Below are 19,583 nucleotides of genomic sequence, written 5' to 3'. Positions count from 1 at the left end.
CAAGGCAAATCAAGACTGAAAAACTGACAAAAACCACATAATTATAACATATAGTTACAACAGTGCAAAGCAATACCGTAATTTGATAAAGAACAGACCATGGGCACAGTAAAAATAAGTCTCAAAGTCTCTCAAAAGTCCCATCATCTCCCGCAGACAGTAGAAGGAAGAGAAATTCTCCCTGCCATGAGCCTCCAGTGCCGCAAACTTGCTGATGCAGCACCCTGGAAGCACCCGACCACAGCAGACTCTTGAGTCCATCAGAAAACTTCAAGCCTCCGATACCGAGCTCTGAGCACCATCTCTGCCGAGCACTTCAACCCCAGCCCCAGCAACAGGCAACAGGCAAAGCTGAGGATTTGGGGCCTTCCCCTCTGGAGATTCTCGATCGCACAGTAGCAGCGGCAGCGAAGAAGGCATTTCAGAAGTTTCTCCAGATGTTCCTCCGTGCTTCTCACATCTGTCTCCATCAAATCAGGATTGTGCACGGCCCCTACGTAACAAATACAATATCATTTCGGAGCGGCCGCGCGCGTTGCATCGCGCTGCCATTTTCTCCTCCCCTCCTTTTGTGCTGATCCTTTTGTTACACATCTATTGTCAGTTATTGTTGTTGTGGTGTTGGAGGCTGCGTTCAAGAAAAAATTAAATGTTGCGCTGCCGCCACCATCTGTTCCGGCACATCATCACAGCATTTTTAAAAAGCTCCGGTTACCTCGTGCACACTACAATGCTCAACCGGCGTTTTCAGATTTAAACACTCTGGAGAGCGTTTTAGAAAATCTCCATTTTCAGGAGAGGAAAACGCCGTTTCAGTGTGGACTGAGGGTCAGAACGAAGAGAAAAAGCTTCGGTTATGGATTTATCCAGTCTAGTGTGGACATAGCCTTAGCTGGCTACCAAAAGCATTTACAAGCTTTGATACTTGCCAAAGGGGTGTTCCTCAGTACTGCCATGCAGGGTGCCCAAACTTTTACTTCAGGCCCTTTTCCTTTTGTGCTATTTTGAAACTGTAAAAGATTGAAATAAAAAAGTTTTCTTGATTAAAATATTAAAGAAATGTGTTATCTTTAACTTTATGCCTTTTGGAAATCAGTTCATCTTTTACTCGCTTAGCTATTCACAGTAACAGAAATTTTGACCAGGGTGCCCAAACTTTTGCATGCCACTGTGTACCCAATGACTTGGCCTCAACACCCATCTTGGCAATGAATTCCACAGATTCACCACACTCTGGCTAAGAAATTCCTCCTTATCTCTGTTCTAATGCAGTTAAACATATCTGCATGGGTTTCCTCGAGGTGTTCCAGTTCCTTGCCATATCCCAAAGACATGTAGACAATAGACAATAGACAATAGATGCAGGAGTAGGCCATTTGGCCCTTCGAGCCAGCACCTCCATTCACTGTGATCATGGCTGATCATCCACAATCAGTACCCTGTTCCTGCCTTCTCCCCATATCCCTTGACTCTGCTATCTTTAAGAGCTCCATCTAACTCTTTCTTGAAAGAATCCAGAGAATTGGCCTCCACTGCCTTCTTAGGCAGAGCTTTCCATAGATCCACAACCCTCTGTCTGAAAAAGTTTCTCCTCAACTCTGTTCTAAATGGTCTTCCCCTTATTCTTAAACTGTGGCTTCAGGTTCTGGACTCCCCCAGCATCGGGAACATGTTTCCTGCTTCTAGCATGTCCAATCCCTTAATAATATGGTTAGGGTTAATTTAGTTGTTGTCATGCTATGTTGATGCTGGAAGCATGGCAGAACTTGTAAGCTACTTAGCAAAATCCTTGCTGAGCTCAAAGTTCAAATAAATTTATTATTAAAGTACATGTACATTACTATATAAAATGAATCTCTGAGAATCATTTTCATGTGAGCACACTCAATAAATCCAATAACCATAACAGAATGAATAAAAGACCACAAACAGGGTGGACAACTAGTGTGCAAAAGACAACAAACTGCAAATACAAAACAGAAATAATAATAATAATAATACATTTATTATCAAAGTACATACTCAAGACAATAAATGCAGAAAATGTAGAAACCAGAAACAATCTAACACATTAAAGGATCCTGAAGCAGTTTAACTCAATTTGATTACGTACACAGGTACAATCAAGTGGCAAACATCACTCACCAAAATCTTGCTTTGAAATACAAACTCATAAAAGACACCATACCTTATTATAAATACAAGCCTGATCCAGGTTTAGAGTCAGAATCCTACAAATCATATTATGACCAATCCAGTAATTATTATAGATAGAACAATCCATAGTTACCATCTGGATATAATATTACAGAATAAATAAACAGGCAAGAACAGTCTACTTTAATAGATATAGCCATTCCAAACGCATATTACATACAGAAATCAATAGGTGAAAAATGCCAGGAAACTGAACAACTATAGAATATGAACCAGGAATACATTGTCCCAGTTGTAATGTCTATAACTGGTATTATTCCAAATTCACTACACAACAGCATTAAGCAATTAGACTAATTATATGAACAGCAATATTTATATGAATCTTCAGAAATTCACAATACTTAACACCACTAGAGTATTCCAAAAGTTCCTAGCAATTGAGAAATGTGTGTGCTTGGCTATGTCTGTACCTCAAGTTTTACCAGACTGAGCTCAGAATTTATTTTTAAAATAATAAATTAGTAAGTAATAAATAAAGAGAATATCAGATGAAGAATCCTTGAAAGTGAGTCAGTAGGTTGTGTGAACATTTCAGTGATGGGGTAAGTGAAGTTGAGTGAAGTTATCCCCTATGGTTAAACAGCCTGAAGGTTGAGTGGTAGTAATTGTTCCTGAAGCTGGTGGCGTGAGCCCTGAGGCTCCTGTACCTCCTTCCTGATCATGGCAGTAGGAAGAGAACATGACCTATGTGGTGGGCATACCTGATAGTGAATGCTGCTTTCCTGTGATAATGCTCTGTGTAGATGTGTTCAGTAGTGGGGAGGGCTTTACCCTTGATGGTTTGGGCCTTATCCACTAAGTTTTGCAGGGTTTTCCACTGAAGGGCACATTCTCTACCACACATCCATTGAAATTTATCAAAGTTTTAAATGTCATGCTGAATTTTTGCAAACCTCCGAGGAAGTAGAGGCATTGCCATGTTTTCTTTGTAATTGCACTTAGTTGGTGGGCTTATTTGCTGACCCTCTCCGCTTCTGGTCCCCCAACGAGAACTGGCTCATGGACCTCCGGTTTCCTCTTCCTGAAGTCAATAATCAGCTCTTTGGTCTTACTGACATTGATTTAAAAGGTTTGATGCAAATGATGCATGTCACTGTGGGTTTTGATGTGCATATGACAAATAAAGCTAATCTTTAAAAATTCAAGGCATGAAGAATTTCCTTGCTTTATGTTATATCAAAAAATAGAGTAAATTTTATAACAGATGTCCTACTCTTTACAATTCCAGATCGTATCTCTTCAATCAGCAAATGTTTATTTGATAGAGATTGTCATGGGCAAGGGTTAACTTCTATTCTAATTTCCAGACACTCTTTCCTTAATTATAGATCCAAAAAGTGAAAAAATAGTGTTATTTTATTTATTAAATAATATGCCAAACTGGAGATAGACACTAGATTGATGTGAAATTAATGCTGATTAGTAAGGAATTGTCAGTATAGATTTGATGGGCCGAAGGGTGCTGTTTGACTTTATGAGTCTGTGTCTGTATGACCAGTCATGCACTTGCAGCCCAGAACAGCTTGCCATTCATGGATAGTGTCTTTCTCTCATACAAACTTTCCCTGTCAATGGAATTATAAAAATGCCAACTCAACGTTACAAGATGAACGGTATCCCAGATTAAACGGTAGCCTGTGGTATATGGTCATAGGGTCTTATTGCATGGAAACAGGCTTTTCAGCCTAGCTTGTCCATGCCGAATACTTTGCTCAGTGAGCTAGACCCAGCTGCCTGCTTTGGTCTATAGTTCATTAAACCTTTCCTGTCCAAATCCTTATCAAGATGGCTTTTACAAGGGATGATTGATAAGTTTGTGGCCTAGGATAGAAGGAGTAAATTTTAGAAAACCTAGCACATCTATTTTTCAACGTAGTCCCCTCCTACATTTACACACTTAGTCCAGCAGTCGTGGAGCATACGGATCTTGGACCTCCAGAAAGTGTCCACAGCAGGGGTGATTGATAAGTTCGCCTAAGGTAGATGGAGATGAGTTATACAGCTCTCGTTACATGTAGTTCAACTCTTTGAGTGATTATGCAGAAAGTTTGAAGTTAGTAACTCATCAGTCAACTCATCAGGGGTGATTGATAAGTTTGTGGCCTAAGGTAGAAGGAGATGAGTTATTAACTTCTAGCTTTCCACATAATCACTCAATGAGTTGACCTTCACGTGCACTTAACGGGTGCTGTATAACTCATCTCCTTCTAACTTAGGCCGCAAACTTATCAATCACCCATCTGTGGACTCTTTCTGGAGGTCCAAGATCCGTATGCTCCATGATCGCTGGACTAAGTGTGTAAATGCAGGAGGGGACTATGTTGAAAAATACATGTGCTAGGTTTTCTAAAATTGACTCCTTCTACCTTAGGCCACAATCCTATCAATCACCCCTCGTAAATGTTGTTAATATTTCTGCCTCATCTACTATTTCAAGCAGCTCATTCTAAATATGCCAATTAAACCCATGAACAGCACCTCACTACTTTTTTAATTTAACTGGTATATCTGTTTTATATATATATTTCACCATGAAGACAAAAGAACACTCCAAGCAGCTCCACGCAAAGGTTATTGAAAATCACAAATCAGGAGGTGGATACAAGAACATTTCCAAGTCATTGGATATCCCTTGGATTACAGTTAAGTCAATCATCAAGAAATGGAAAGAATAGTGCACTACTGTAATCTGCCCAGAGCAGTCCATCCTCAAAAACTGAGTGATCATGCGAGAAGGGGACTAGTGATGGAGAGCACCAAAAGACCCATGACAACTCTGGATCAGTTACAAGCTACAGTGGCTGAGATGGGAGAGACTGTGCATACAACTGTTGCCGGGTGCCTCACCAGTCAGTTTTATTGGGAGAGTTGCAAAGAGAAAGGCACTGTTGAAAGAAAAACTCACATGAAATCTCTAACAACAGGAATTCTGCAGATGCTGGAAATTCAAGCAACACCCATAAAAGTTGCTGGTGAGCGCAGCAGGCCAGGCAACATCTCTAGGAAGAGGTGCAGTCGACGTTTCAGGCCGAGACCCTTCGTCAGGACTTCCTTCAGTTAGTCCTGACGAAGGGTCTCGGCCTGAAACATCGACTGCACCTCTTCCTAGAGATGCTGCCTGGCCTGCTGCGTTCACCAGCAACTTTTATGTGTATCACATGAAATCTCTGCTAGAGTTTGCCAGAAGGTATGTGGGAGACTCTAAAGTCAGCTGGAAGAAGGCTCTAGGGTCTGATGAAACCAAAGATTGAGCTTATTGGCATCAGACTAAATACTATGTTTGGCTTAAATATACCATTCCTACTGTGAAGCATGGTAGTGGCTGCATCATACTGTGGGAATGCTTCACCATGGCAGACCCTATAAGGCTTGTGAAGTAAAGGGTAAAATGAATGCAGCAAAATACAGGGAAATCCTGGAGGACAACCTGATGCAGTCTGCAAGAGAACCGTGACTTGGGACAAAATTTGTTTTCCAGCAAGACAGTGACCCCAAGCATAGAGACAAAATTACACAGGAATGGCTTAAAAACAACAAAGTTAATTTCCTGAAGTGGCCAAATCAGAGTCCAGATCTCAATCTAACCGAGAATTTGTGGATGGACTTGAAAAAGGCTGTTCACTCACAATCCCCATGCAATCTGACAGAGCTTGAGAAGTTTTGAAAAGAAGAATGGGGGAAAAATTGCAGTGTCCAAATGTGCAATGCTGATACAGACCCATCCACACAGACTCAAAGCTGTAATTGCTGCCAAATGTGCATCTACTAAATACTGACTTGAAGGGGGTGAATCCTTTCGCAATTAATTATTTTGTGTTTTACATTTGTAATTAATTTAGATCACTTGTAGAAATCTGTTTTCACTTTTGTCATGAAATAGTCTTTTTCTGTTGATCGGTGTCAAAAAAGCCAAATTAAATCCATTGTGATTCAATGTTGTAAAACAATAAAACATGAAAACTTCCAAGGGAGGTGAATACTTTTTATAAGCACTGTAGATAGATAGATAGATAGATAGATAGATATACACACACATACACTTTACTGTAATTCACAATTGTCATTATCATCTCTTGTACAAAGCACCAAGCAACAAATTTCACAACATATGCCAGTGATATTAAACCTGATTCTCCTTTACGTGAAGATACTGCCACTGATGTCCCTTTTAATTCTTCACCTCCAATCGTAAACCTATGACTTTGTGCCTTTAGAATCTCCTCCACTGAAAAAAAGGCTATGTGCTTTCATCCTGAAGATGCCCCCTCAGTCAGGTCACTGCTCGCTCTCTGACATTGCAGGGAATAAGTTCCTGGTCTATGCAACCTGTCCATGTAACGCAGGCTCCCAAGTGAAGGCAAAATTCTGGTAAGTCACTTCTGCACTCTTTCTAGTTTTAATAAAATCTTTCCTAGAACAATGAGACCAAATCTGAAGATATTACACCAAGTGAGACCTCACCAACGTCTTAAATAACTGAGTCGTAACTTTCCATCTCCCCTCCTCAATGGCCCAACCAATGAAAGGCAATGTGAAAAACTGCCTCTTCATCACCCTACCTATCTGCGATGCCACTACAATGAATAGTGTACATTGTATCCAACGATCAATTCACAAATAACCACTGTCATCTTTTTAATTGATGTTGATAAGGAGATTATCTTGTCTCTATCGTTGCTTGAGTTTCTGTTTCCTCAAGAAACACACCATCTTAAATTAAATAAACCCCAAACAAATTCTGCAGGTGCTGGAAATCCTGAGTGACACACACAAAATGTATACCCAGAAGCACAGAGATCCTCAAAAAGCTGTAGATACATAAAATTACCACCGTGTTGGAGGAATTCAGCATGTCAGGCAGCATCTATCAAGGAGAATAAGCAGCCAAGATGCTTTTATCAGGACTTGAATATATTACTGCATTCAAGCAGAAATTGAATGCATTACTGTGTGTTTTCCATAGATTAGAGGAAAGGAAGATCCCGACTTCTTACAGCACTTGCAGGACACTAGAACATTCCAAATTACTTTTTGAAGTACAGGAACCATGGTAGTCAGATTGCACAAAGCAAGATCCCATTATAAGGAAAAATGATAATGAGAAAATAATGTTTCTTTTTTAGAAACGTCATATACAGGTTAAATGTCACTGAGAACATGATACTCAATTGCTCCACCACTGGTACACCTTTGGTGGTGGTGTGCATAATCTGCAAAATGCACTTCTGGTTCCTGAGCCGGATAATCTGCAACCTCTCTCCAAGTTAAGAACTTCAATTATATGGGAATTCCATCTCCTGTAGGCTCTCCTCGAAATCACACCTCAATCTGACTATAACGACATCTTTCTTGCCACTGTAAGGAGTTTATACGATCTCCATGTGATCGTGTGGGTTTCCTCAGGGTGTTTTGGCTTCCTCCCAAAGTTCAAAGACGTACAGTTGGTAGGTTATTTGATCATTGATAATGGGCTGGGGTTAATTTGGGGGTTGCTGGGCAGCGCAGCTTAAAGTGCCGAAAGGGTCTGTTCCACGCCGTATCTCAATCAATCAATAAATAAATGGATGAATGAATAAATAAAAGATAGACTATATAAATAAATAAATAAACAAATCATTGCATTGTGTTTGGAACTTGGAACTCCCCAGTCAATCATATAGTGGAAGCACCTTCACCCCACTGACTGGGTTAGGTTGATGTTATAAGGTGGCAACCCACCAGTAGTTTCTCAATCAGGTAATAAAGGATAGGCTAGAAAAAAATCTGTAGATACATAAAATTACACCCTGGGGAGAAATACAAGTATGATATAAATCCTAGTTTTTTGTAACAGAAAACATTAACTTCTTAGCTCGCAGCAACAGAAGTGGGGAAGATATGGTCGGCAGCCTGGTAAATGCCAAATACTCCAGCTGGCTTGTTCTGACCACGTGATAAGCTCTACATGTGGCATAACAGAGTTTTTGAGCCCCTCAAACTCCCATCAGCTCACTGGTCAGTTTGCCAGCTTCAATCTGTGACTACTGCTCGTTCTCTACTGACCTCCATTTTACTGATGTGCTGAAATGTTCCCTCATTTCTAACTGGGAATGTAAACCACAGAGCACTGAACATAGAACATAGAGTGTTACAGCACAAGAGTAGGTGCTTCAATCAATGAACACAGAACACAGAATATTACAGCGCAGAAACGCTGTAGCCTTCAGCTTATGAACACAGAACACTGAACATAGAATATTGTGTGTTACCATGCAGAAGCAGACCCTTCATTCTACAAACACAGAATATTGAAGTGCAGAAATGGGCTCTTCAGCCCATGATGCTGTGCTGAACAAATTAAGCTCATGCTACCTAATTCCAGTCATCCCTTCTGCATGCACAGGAATCATACCCTTCCATTCTCCACACTTTCAAGGGTCCATCTAAGAGCATTTTAAATGCCTCCATTGTATTTGCTTTCACTACAATGCCGAGCAGCATATTCCAGACACCCACCACTCTATGTTGGTGCTAAAAGCATAGCAACAGTTGTGTGCTGCCCCCAGTACATCCTCAGAGTGTGTCGGTTGTTGACACAAATGTCATGCTTCAAGGTATGTTTCGATGTTTCAATACACAAATGACAAATTAAGCTAATCCAGTCTCTCTGTGTAAAAAACATGCCCCTGCAAATCTCTTCTGAACTTTTCCCCTCTCAATTTAAATGCATGCCCTCTAGGATTAGAGATTTCAACACTGGGAAAATGATATTGCTTGCCCACTCTGTCGAGGCTTCTCATAATTTTATAAACTTCTGACAGTTGTCTCCTCAGTCTCTACCTCTTCAAAGACTGTATGATAAAATCCATGTTGGCTTTACTGTGCATGTGTGTGTTTATGTGACTGCCTATGGTACATGTAGAGTTATCTATAAAAAAATGCATTTTTAAGTGAGGCAGTGCCTTTCCCATAACTTGTCTCCATTAAATAAAGCCCTAACTAACTTCTATTTCTCTGCTGTTTTCCTTAATGTTTTCTAATTCCAAATATGAGAAAATATGTTCTTCCAATAAATAAAGGTCATTTTGAAGAATTTCATAGAGGGATTTTAATGCCAGGTTCAGAGTTTCACCATGAAAGATGATTTTATTTTAATGACACTCACAAAAACCAATGCAAGAATTGGCCACAGCGATATTTTACCTGCAATGAAAATCGTAAATTGCATAACACCAAACCACTGAATAAATAAAACAATACTACAAACAAAATTCATCAATGTTTCAATATAGCTTTATAAATATGCTGTTGCGATTTATTATCCAAACTGCGAAGGATGCTGTCTGAGTAATCTACATTGGTAGAGTATCTTCTTCAGTAGAATAGGGAAGTCTGTGAAGGATAATCAAAGTGGGAATTACAAAGACTTTAATTTTTGCCAGTTGGGTCTCAGAGCAAAGCACACTTTGTCTTTCATTGATTCTGTTGTATTTCCTTGTATTTATTGAGTATGCCCACAAGAAAATGGGTTGTTTATGCTGACTTTGGTAATAAGTTTACTTTGAACATTGAATTCTGAACTTTGAATATGTGGTGATTCAGTAGAATTAAATAAATATTTAGAAGTTAAGAATATAAAGGCATTGGAATTAGTTAGATGAAGCCAGTTCAGGAGTTCCGAACCTGGGGTCCAAGGACCTCATAGTTAATCTAGGGGCCCATGGCATATAAAAGGTTACAAACTCCAGATTTTTCCAGGTGGTCATTTATCAGATCATAGGCATAAATAAAAAAAAAACCTACTTTTCTTTCATGCCTGTCATAATCTCAGAGCAATTTACAGCCACAAACAGCATTTTGAGGATCAGCATCATCTTCGTCATCATGTGCCATGTCGTTTTGACGTAGGTGATTATGGTTTTTCCATAATTATGATTGTTCTTGGCAATTTCTTCTACAGAAGTGATTTGCCATTGTCTTTACAAGACGGGTGACCTCAGCCATATCAGGGATTGTCTCCCTGGTATCAGTGGTCTCATAACCAGGACTTGAGATATGCACCAGCTGCTCATACGACCATCCACCACTTACTCCCATGGCTTCACGTGACTCTGATTAGGGCGCTAAGCAGGTGCTACACTTTTCCAAAGGTGACTTGTAGGCTAATGGAAGAATGGAGGACCTTTCACCTTCTTTAGTAGAGACAAACCTCAAATAAGACCTGGCTACTCAAACTGAGCCTGAGCCTAAATGTGTTGAGTTTGTATCTGGTTATGTACTAAATCCTGAGCTTGGCCAGACTGGACTTTATAAACAAATATGTAAGCACTCTATCCTGGTTAAATCCAAGGTACCTAATCTCAATGGTTCTGACTGTTTGTGCTAGGGTTGGGCCTGGTTGGATCAGGTAAGAAAGCATTTCTAAGTCCTTGGACTCAGTCTGCATTCACTCTGACCATGGTAGGGTTGGGTTTAGATCAGGTTGGAACAAGTTACAGTTGGGTTGGACTAAATCTTAGTGTGTGTTACCATTCAGGGAGAGGTCGAGGTCGGGTTCCAATGTTATACTTCACAAGAAGTTTTACAGCATACTTCCCCAAATGTTCGTGTGGCAACGATGGTATATTACAAAGACATGTGAGACTGCAGCTTCTGGAATCTGGAGCAACAAACAAGCACTGGATGAACTCTGTAGGTGAGGCAGCATCTGTGGTGGGAAATGGACAGTCAGTATTTCAGGTATCATTCGTTCATCTGGATGTATATTCATTTATTTACTGCATTCAGAGTTACAGCACAGAACAGGCCATCTGGCCCAATGAGTCACGCTGCTCAGCAATCCACCTGTTTAACTGTAGACTAACCACAGGACAACTTACAATGACCAATTAACCTACGAACTGGTATGCCTTCAGACTGTGGGAGGAAGTCGAAGCACCCAAAGGAAACCCACAACAGTATGTGGAGAACATACAGACTCCTTGCAGATAGTGTCAGAATTGAAATCCAGACTCCGATGTCCTGAGCTGTAATATCATTGTGCTAACTGCTACACCACCATGGTGCCCAGTCTGTGTAGTGTGAGGAATACTCATGGACACATGCGGGAATTTAGTTCTAGACACACACAGCATGCATATTAAATATATAATGTTCTCTAACATAATAATTATTGTGATTGAGCGTGCAATCATTATCTCTTCCTCTGTTTTTATGATTAGCCTGGACACTAGAGAGAGCCCCATTACACCATGATGTCAGGGTGTGGGATCACCTACCCTCACACAAATGAGTGGATTAGGCCTTGGTATAACATCGCACTCACGTTCGCTTGTACCAGCGTATTGGAAGAGGCCATCATGACTCGCATCTCCAGCACGATAAAGCAACACTGATAGATAGCTCATGTCATCTGGATGCCTAACTCACATCTCCCCAGACAGATCCTTCACTCCCAGGAAGCACTTCAAAGATAACATCAAAATCAGACTGAAGAAATTCAACATGACTTTCGAAAAACTGGGAAGACATTGCTCTCAATAGATACACCTGGAGGAAATCTGTTCAAGAAGGAGCTGTGTTACATGAGAACGACCTCCACTGGGCCACAGAGAATGTAGCAGTTGTGAAAGAACAAACTGAAGAACCAAAAGACCCAACCACTAACTGGAGCCACCACTTACTCGTGCTCACACTGCACCCCAACATGTATGTTGCGTAACAAACTCTACAGCTACCTGAGGACCCTTAGATAAACCCTTAGGAGAACATCGTTCTTGACACCAGTAATCGCACTACTACTCCATTTAATATTGGCTGAGGAAGTCTCTAAACATCATTGAAGGATATGGCATGGAAGGAGCCACTTGGTGCATCGTTTTTGTTCCAGATCTTTTTGCTAAATTTATTCTGTGCTGTGATTTCTACAAGTGTTGAAGGGTTTTGTTTTGTTTTGTTTGATATGCCCAATCCTATATCCCAACCAATGGCTCCCGAAACTGGCCCCAACCATTTTCTTTAAGTAATCTTTTAGATGAGCTGACACTGCTCAAGTGGTTGTGATGAATTGTTCTTCCACATTTAGTGAGATTCCTTCCATTTTATTTGAAGGCCGCCATTGCATATTAGTGAATAATATCCAGGAGTACATTATTTTCATCAGTGCTCTGAATTTAAATATAATGAAAGCCAAAGATTAGCTTCAAACCATACAGTGAAATGCATTGTTTGTGTCTATCACCAACACTGTCTGAGATTTGCTGGAGGAGCCCACAAGTGCCACCATGCTTCCATGCATGCCCTCAGTTCACTGGGCTATGGTCAGTGGTTGGCTCTTTGGGTTGTTCAGTCTCCCTTTTCACAGCTGCCACTTGTTCTCTGTGGCACAGCAGAAGTCATTCACATTCTCTTGTACAGATTTCCTCCAGGTATATCTATTGAATGCAATGGCTTCCCAGTTGTTAGATGTAGTGTTGTATTTCTTTAGACTGATCTTGATTTTATCGTGGAAGCATTTCCTTTGCCCACCTAGTGGTCACTGACCTTCCTGGAAAGTGGGAGGAAACCAGAGTACCTGGAGGGAAATCACATGATCATGGGGAGAACGTACAAGCTCCTTATGGACAGTGGTCAGACTTGAACCCATGCCTCTGATTACGCTACCGTCCCGTCCTATTAATTAGAATCTATTTAGAAACAAATGTTTATATTCTGGATTGCCATTCTAAATAGTTATATACTAATTTTGACTGTTAAATCTTTAAACACAGAAGTAGAAGCCGCAAAATTGAGAAAATTGAGTATGATCTGAACTAGGAAACTGAAAACGTATTTGTACAATTGGCAATTTATTCAATCAACTCATATGATTCATCCTAACAAAGGGTTGCAGGGGTGCCGTTTTACAACTGGGAATTTGGAACGTGAAGGGACTCATGATTAGGTGTGGAAGAGCAGACAATGTCCAGTGGTGGTTTGTATGTTAGCGGCTGTCTGCATTCCAGCTGGAGTAGCGAACACCACCATAATTGGGAGGCACGTAGTATGGTGGTTAGCATAATGTTATTATTGACCATGGGTCAGCATTGAACACAATAGTTCCTGCAATTCTGATCAAAAATCTCCAAGATCTGAGTCTCTGTACCACCCTCTGCAACTGGATCCTCGACCTCCTCAGCGGGAGACCACAGTCCGTGCGAATTGGAAGTAACATCTCCACCTCATTGGCAATCAACATTGCTGCACCTCAGGGGTGAGTGCTGACCCCGGTGCTCCACTCTGTCTACACCCATGACTGTATGGCTAGGCACAGCTTAAATGCCGTCTATAAATTTGCTGATGATACAACCATCGTTGCAGAATTTCAGATGGTGATGAGAGGGCATACAGGAGCGAGATATGCCAGCTAGTTGAGCGGTGTCACAGCAACAGCATGTTGATGTAGCTACAAAGAAGGCACAACACACACAGCAGCTATATTTCATCGGGAGTTTGAGGAGATTTGGTGTGTAACCAAAGACATTCACAATTTTCTACAGATATTCCATGGAAAGCGTTCTATTGGCTGTATCACCCATTTGCATGGAGGAGGAGCTACTGCATAGGATCAAAATAAGCTGCAGAGACTTGTAAAGTTAATTAGCTCCATCATGGGCACTAGCCTACAAAGTATCCAGGACATCCATACCTGAGGCATGATAACTCAAGATGGTGGCATCCATCATAAGGGACCCCAACACCCAGGACATGCCCTGTTCTCATTGCTACCATCAAGAAGCCTGAAGGCACAGGATCATCAATTCAGCAACGGCTTCTTCCACTCTGCCATCTGATTTCTGAATGGACATTGAACCTATGAACACAACTTCACTAATTTAAAAAAATAAATTTGCACTGCTTATTTAAATTATATGTATATACTACTGTAATTTACCATTTTTTCTCTATTATTATGTATTGCATTGTACAGCTGCAAAATAAGACAACAAATTTCATGGCACATGCCAGTGATATTAGACTTGATCCTGATTCTAATTACGGGGCCATGTTCCAGGTTCAATACCACCATAGTCTGTAGGGAGTTTGTACATTCTCCCTGTGACCGTGTGGGTTTCCTCCAGGTGCTCTGGTTTCCTCCCACATTGTAAAGACTTAACAGGTTGGATTCAGAATCAGATTTATTGATCTCCTGTGCACTGAAACATACAGTGAAAGGAGATGAGTTATACAGCTCTCATTACATGCATGTGCAGTTCAACTCTTTGAGTGATTATGCAGAAAGTCTGAAGTTAATAACTTATTTCCTTCTACCTTGGGCCATGATCTTATCAATCACCCCTGCTGTGGACCACTTTCTGGAGGTCCAAGATGCCAGCTTCTACAAAGAAGGGATCCGTATGCTCCACGACCACTGGACTGAGTGTGTAAATGTAGGAAGGGACTATGTTGAAAAATAAATGTGCTAGGTGTTCTAAAATTGACTCCTTCTACCCTAGGCCATGAACTTATCAATCACCCCTCGTAAAACAGAATCAATGAAAAACTACACACAAACAAATGTTTGTCAGTTTTTGTGTGTAGTTTTCACTAATTCTGTTGATTTTTTGTTCTACTGTGAATGCCTGGAAGAAAGTGAAATATAGCTAGTATATTGTGAAATATATATATACTGTGATAATAAATTTACTTTGACTTTGACTTGACTTTGAAAATGTCACCAATCTATGTGTCATCTGCAAACTTACTAACCCCCTCCCCCAATCCACATTTTCATCCAGCATTTTTATACCACAAAGAGTATGTGGGTAATTTACAAAGGCCGATTAACCTACCAACTTGCACATATTTAGGATATAGAAAGAAACTCAACAGCAGGGGAAAACACAGTGGACACAGAGAAAACATGCAAACTCCACATAGACAGCACCGATGAACTGGAGTGAACACAGGTGCTCAAGCTGTGAGGCTGCAGCTCTACGTTCCATACCATTGTGCTCCCTAGTACCTTCTAACTCCAACCTAGTAGCTGTTCATCTGTTACATCTTGCTAACACACACCAATAACACTGTTTCTGTTAGCCCCCATTCATCTTGCTACTGCATCACTTTGGCGCATAACCATTGAGGTTCTCATGAATAATCTATGAACTCAGTGCAGCCCCATGAAATATGTAACTAGCAATACCTCAAGAGACTGGCAAAAATTGAACTCCAAGGCAGCTGGAGCTTTAATCGGCAAAATTTGTTGATATTTACCTAATGTGTGCACCTGGGATAAATGTTAAAATGTTATGATTCAAAAGTTTTGGAAAGAAAAATTTGCTTTCACGAAGGGCATCTCTTGACTTTGTCACATCTCAGGCTATCAAGCTATACTTCTGAATCATAGAAACTGATCTCAATGGCTCTCCCGTGGCCTTGGGTCACCTGGACAATACACATACTTGTGTCAGGATGCTGTTTATTGACTATAGCTCAGAATTTAACACTATTTTTCCTACAGTTCTGATCAAAAAGTTACAGAACCTGGGCCTCTGTACCTCCCTCTGCAATTGGATCCTCGATTTCCTAACTTGAAAACCACAATCTGTGTGGACTGGAAACAACACTTCCACCTCAATGACAATCAACACTGACATACCTCAGGAATATGTGTATAGCCCACTGCTCTACTCTCTCTGTATCTGTGACTGTGTGACTAGGCATAGCTCAAATGCCGTCCATAAATTTGCTGATAAGACAACCATTGTTGCCAGAATCTCTGATGGTGATATGAGGGTGCACAGGTGTGAGTTATACCAGCTAGCTGAGTGGTGTTGCAGCAACAGTCTTACACAAAAGTCAAAAGACCACAGGGCAGATTGTGGACTTCAAAATGAGCGGGATGACAGAACTCAAACCAGTCCTCATGGAGAGATCAAAAGTGGATTGAATGAGCAATTTCAAGTTCCTGGGTGTCATGATCTCTGAGGACCTAACCTGGTCCTAACATTGATGCAGCTATAAAGAAGGCAAGACAGCAGCTTTACTTCATCAGAAGATTGAGGAGATTTGATTTGTCACCTAAAACATTTTGATAATTTCTACAGGTACACTACAGAGAGCATTCTGACTGGCTGCATCACCGTCTGGTATGGGGGGAGGTATAGGCTACTGCACAGGTTCGATGTAAGCTTCACGGAGTTGTAAAGTTAGTTAGCTCTATCATGGATGCCTCTAGAATCCAAGACATCTTCAAGGAGCGGTGCCTCAAAAAGGCGGTGTCCATCATTAAGGTACCCTACACCCAGGACATGCCCTCTTCTCACCGTTACCATCAGGACGGAGGTACAGAAGCCTGAATTCACACACTCAGCAATTCAGGAACAGCTTCTTTGCCTCTGCCATCCGATTTCAAAATGGACTTTTGCATTGTATTGCTGTCGCATAGATGATAAATGTCACTCCATAGGTCGGTGATATTAAACCTAATTCTGATTCTGATGTAAGGGAGTAAGTACAGGAACTAATCTGTGTACGGTGAATTCCCATAAAGAGCAATGTGTTAATGATCATGTGGTTGCCGTTTCACATGGCATTCACACTTCTAATTGAATCGTGGCCCAGGAGGGGCAGACGCGAGTCTGTCCATTCGGGAGGCAGAATTTGATCGATCTTCATCTGGCATCTCGTCCACAGTCATTCCAACATGGGTGGCCCTGAGCTGGCATCTCCTGATGGAGTCCTTGAAGCATGCAAGTGCGTTGATCCAGCTCGAGGAGGTGCCAATGACCATAATATCTGATAATGGCTAAAGATTATATTCCATTCAAGACACCACACAGAGCCACCAGTTTCAAAGTTCTAAGTTCAAAAGGAACTTTATTATAAAAATACATAGATGTCACCATATGCTACCCTTAGGTTCACTTTCTTGCTGGCATTCACAGTGATAAAAAAGAAATACACCACACAAAGATGGAGAAACAACCAATGTGCAAAAGAAGACAAACTGCTCGAGTACAAAAAGACAAATAATATATAAATAATAATGAGACCATGAGTTGCAGAGTCCATAAGATCATAAGACATAGGAGCATATTAGCCCTTTGGGCCATCGAGTCTGCTCCACCACTTCATCATGGTTGATCCAGTTTTCAACTCAGCCCCAATATCCCGCTTTCTCCATGTATCCCTTCATGCCCTGACCAATCAAGATTCTATTAACTTCTGCCTTAAATATACATAAAAACTTGGCCTCCATGACTGCCTGTGGCAATGAGTTCCACAGATCCACCACCATCTGGCTAAAGAAATTCCTCCTTATCTCCATTCTAAAAGGAATTATGGATATGACTGAGACACTTAAGAGGTTCTTAGCACATAAATGTGTAGAAGTTGGAGGGACATGGGCAATGTGCAGGCCGCTGGCATTAGGTGCCATTAGCTCAGTTAGTGTGGTACAACATCGTAGACTGAAGGGCTTGTTCCTGTGGTGTACTGCTGTGTTCTGTTCTATATTCTACATTCTGCATTGGCCCTTATGTAAGGTCTATGAAACCTACAAATGCTGCATGACCCACAGAGTTCCTCCAGCAATTTACTTCTGCTTCAGATAACAGCATCTGCAGTCTCTTGTGTCCCACCTGAAGCTAATGTATTTTAAGAAGGTCAAGTCCTATATTGGTGTAAGAATGGTAGATTGCTTGCTTCCAGACATTAGTGGACCAGATGGGTTTGAAGAATATCCAGCAGATTTATCATCTGATTTATCACCAGCCTTTGATTATATAAATAATACAGGCTTATTTAATGCTTTATGCTTTGAATTTAAGTTTCTCAGTTTCCACATTGGGATTCAAATGCACATCTCTAGGCTCCAAGCCTATGTATAATTAGGCCTGAGCTGTTATTCCTGTCATCTGAGCTGCCCATCAACCTTCAACAGACAGCACCAAAGCCTATCGAATGAGATGAATTTACGGGAATCTTAAACACAAGAGATTCTGCAGGTGCTGGAAATCCAGAGCAACACACACAAGAAGGTGGAGAAACTCAGCAGGTCAGGCAGCATCTGTGGAAATGAGACCCAGGATGAAGGGTCTCAGCCTGAAATGTCGATTGTTTATTCATTTCCATAGATGCTGCCTGACCTGCTGAGTTCTACCAGCATTTTATGTGTGCTGCTATTTTGCCGTGTACTGAATGGGTTGCAGGTTTACACAGACACTCTTCCTAACTTCCAAAATGAATCAGATTCTGGAGTTATGAATGGTAATGTACATCTTCTTTCTCCGGCTGTTTACATCATCATTGAAAGATCCCACCATACTTCACACAATTAATTACTTATGCTCCGTGTTGACTTTTATGTAAGCTCTGTGAAAGTCGTACAAGTAAGAATTAGATCAATTGCATTCGCCCATTTTTAAGTAGCATTTGAATTAGATACACATACTTCGCCCTGACAGCCCAATTAAATAATTAGTCAGCTTGAAGAGCTCTGGTAATGCAGAGCTCTTAGGCACCATCACTGTAATGCAGACAAGACAGGAATGTCTCCTTACAGCAACCTAACTACTGGATTAACAAAAGTTAATTAGTTCCATTTTTTAACATAGGTAACGTGTACTGCACAATTTTGGGCTTGTCTTGCATGCATGTCCTGGCGAAGTCCAGCCCGTGTTGAAACTTGGACTTCTTGTAATTCACCCCAAGCACCTATATCATCTCCCATCCTTGCACTTGTAATGGCACATAATATTTATTTAATATCAGAAACTGGATGAAAGGGTCAAAATTTACAGCCTACATAATTAGCACACTGTTCGACAAGGAGTACATTGTGCTGAAAGTAGTGAGACCAGCATGGTTTAAGACGTCCCCCCTGGGAAATCATTTTTTATCTGTTGAAAATCAGCCCCTGTAATTTTTATTCATGTAAAGCTGGTATCTGCATTTCCCAAAGCCCTTGATCTGTGACCAATTGCTGTCCCTGATGACGGGGGCTAGAGAGCAGCTGATCGGGAGGAAACATTGGAGGGAGAACCATCTTCAACATTTTACGTTGACAATCTTACATCAGAACCAGAAACAGAAGATAAAGATCAACATGACTGAGGGGAGGAAAGAGCACAAGGGAAAGATTATAACAGATAGAAGGCAAGTAAAATTATACAGAAAATTGATGATGATAAAAGGTGATGTAATGGAAGTAAAGAAATAATGAATGCAAATTATCCAGTTTTTCAGTTGGATCACGGAAAACCATTCTCCAGGCACACATGCAGGTACTCTTTCAATGTCACTTCAACCACCTCTCAGGTGGTGATGTCTGGACACCACCGAAGTAAATTTATTATCAAAATACATATACTTTACTTTACTTTATTGTCGCCAAACAATTG

The sequence above is a fragment of the Mobula hypostoma genome, chromosome 14 (assembly GCF_963921235.1).
Source record: "Mobula hypostoma chromosome 14, sMobHyp1.1, whole genome shotgun sequence".
Lineage (NCBI taxonomy): Eukaryota > Metazoa > Chordata > Chondrichthyes > Myliobatiformes > Myliobatidae > Mobula > Mobula hypostoma.
This window is presented reverse-complemented; position numbering follows the sequence as displayed.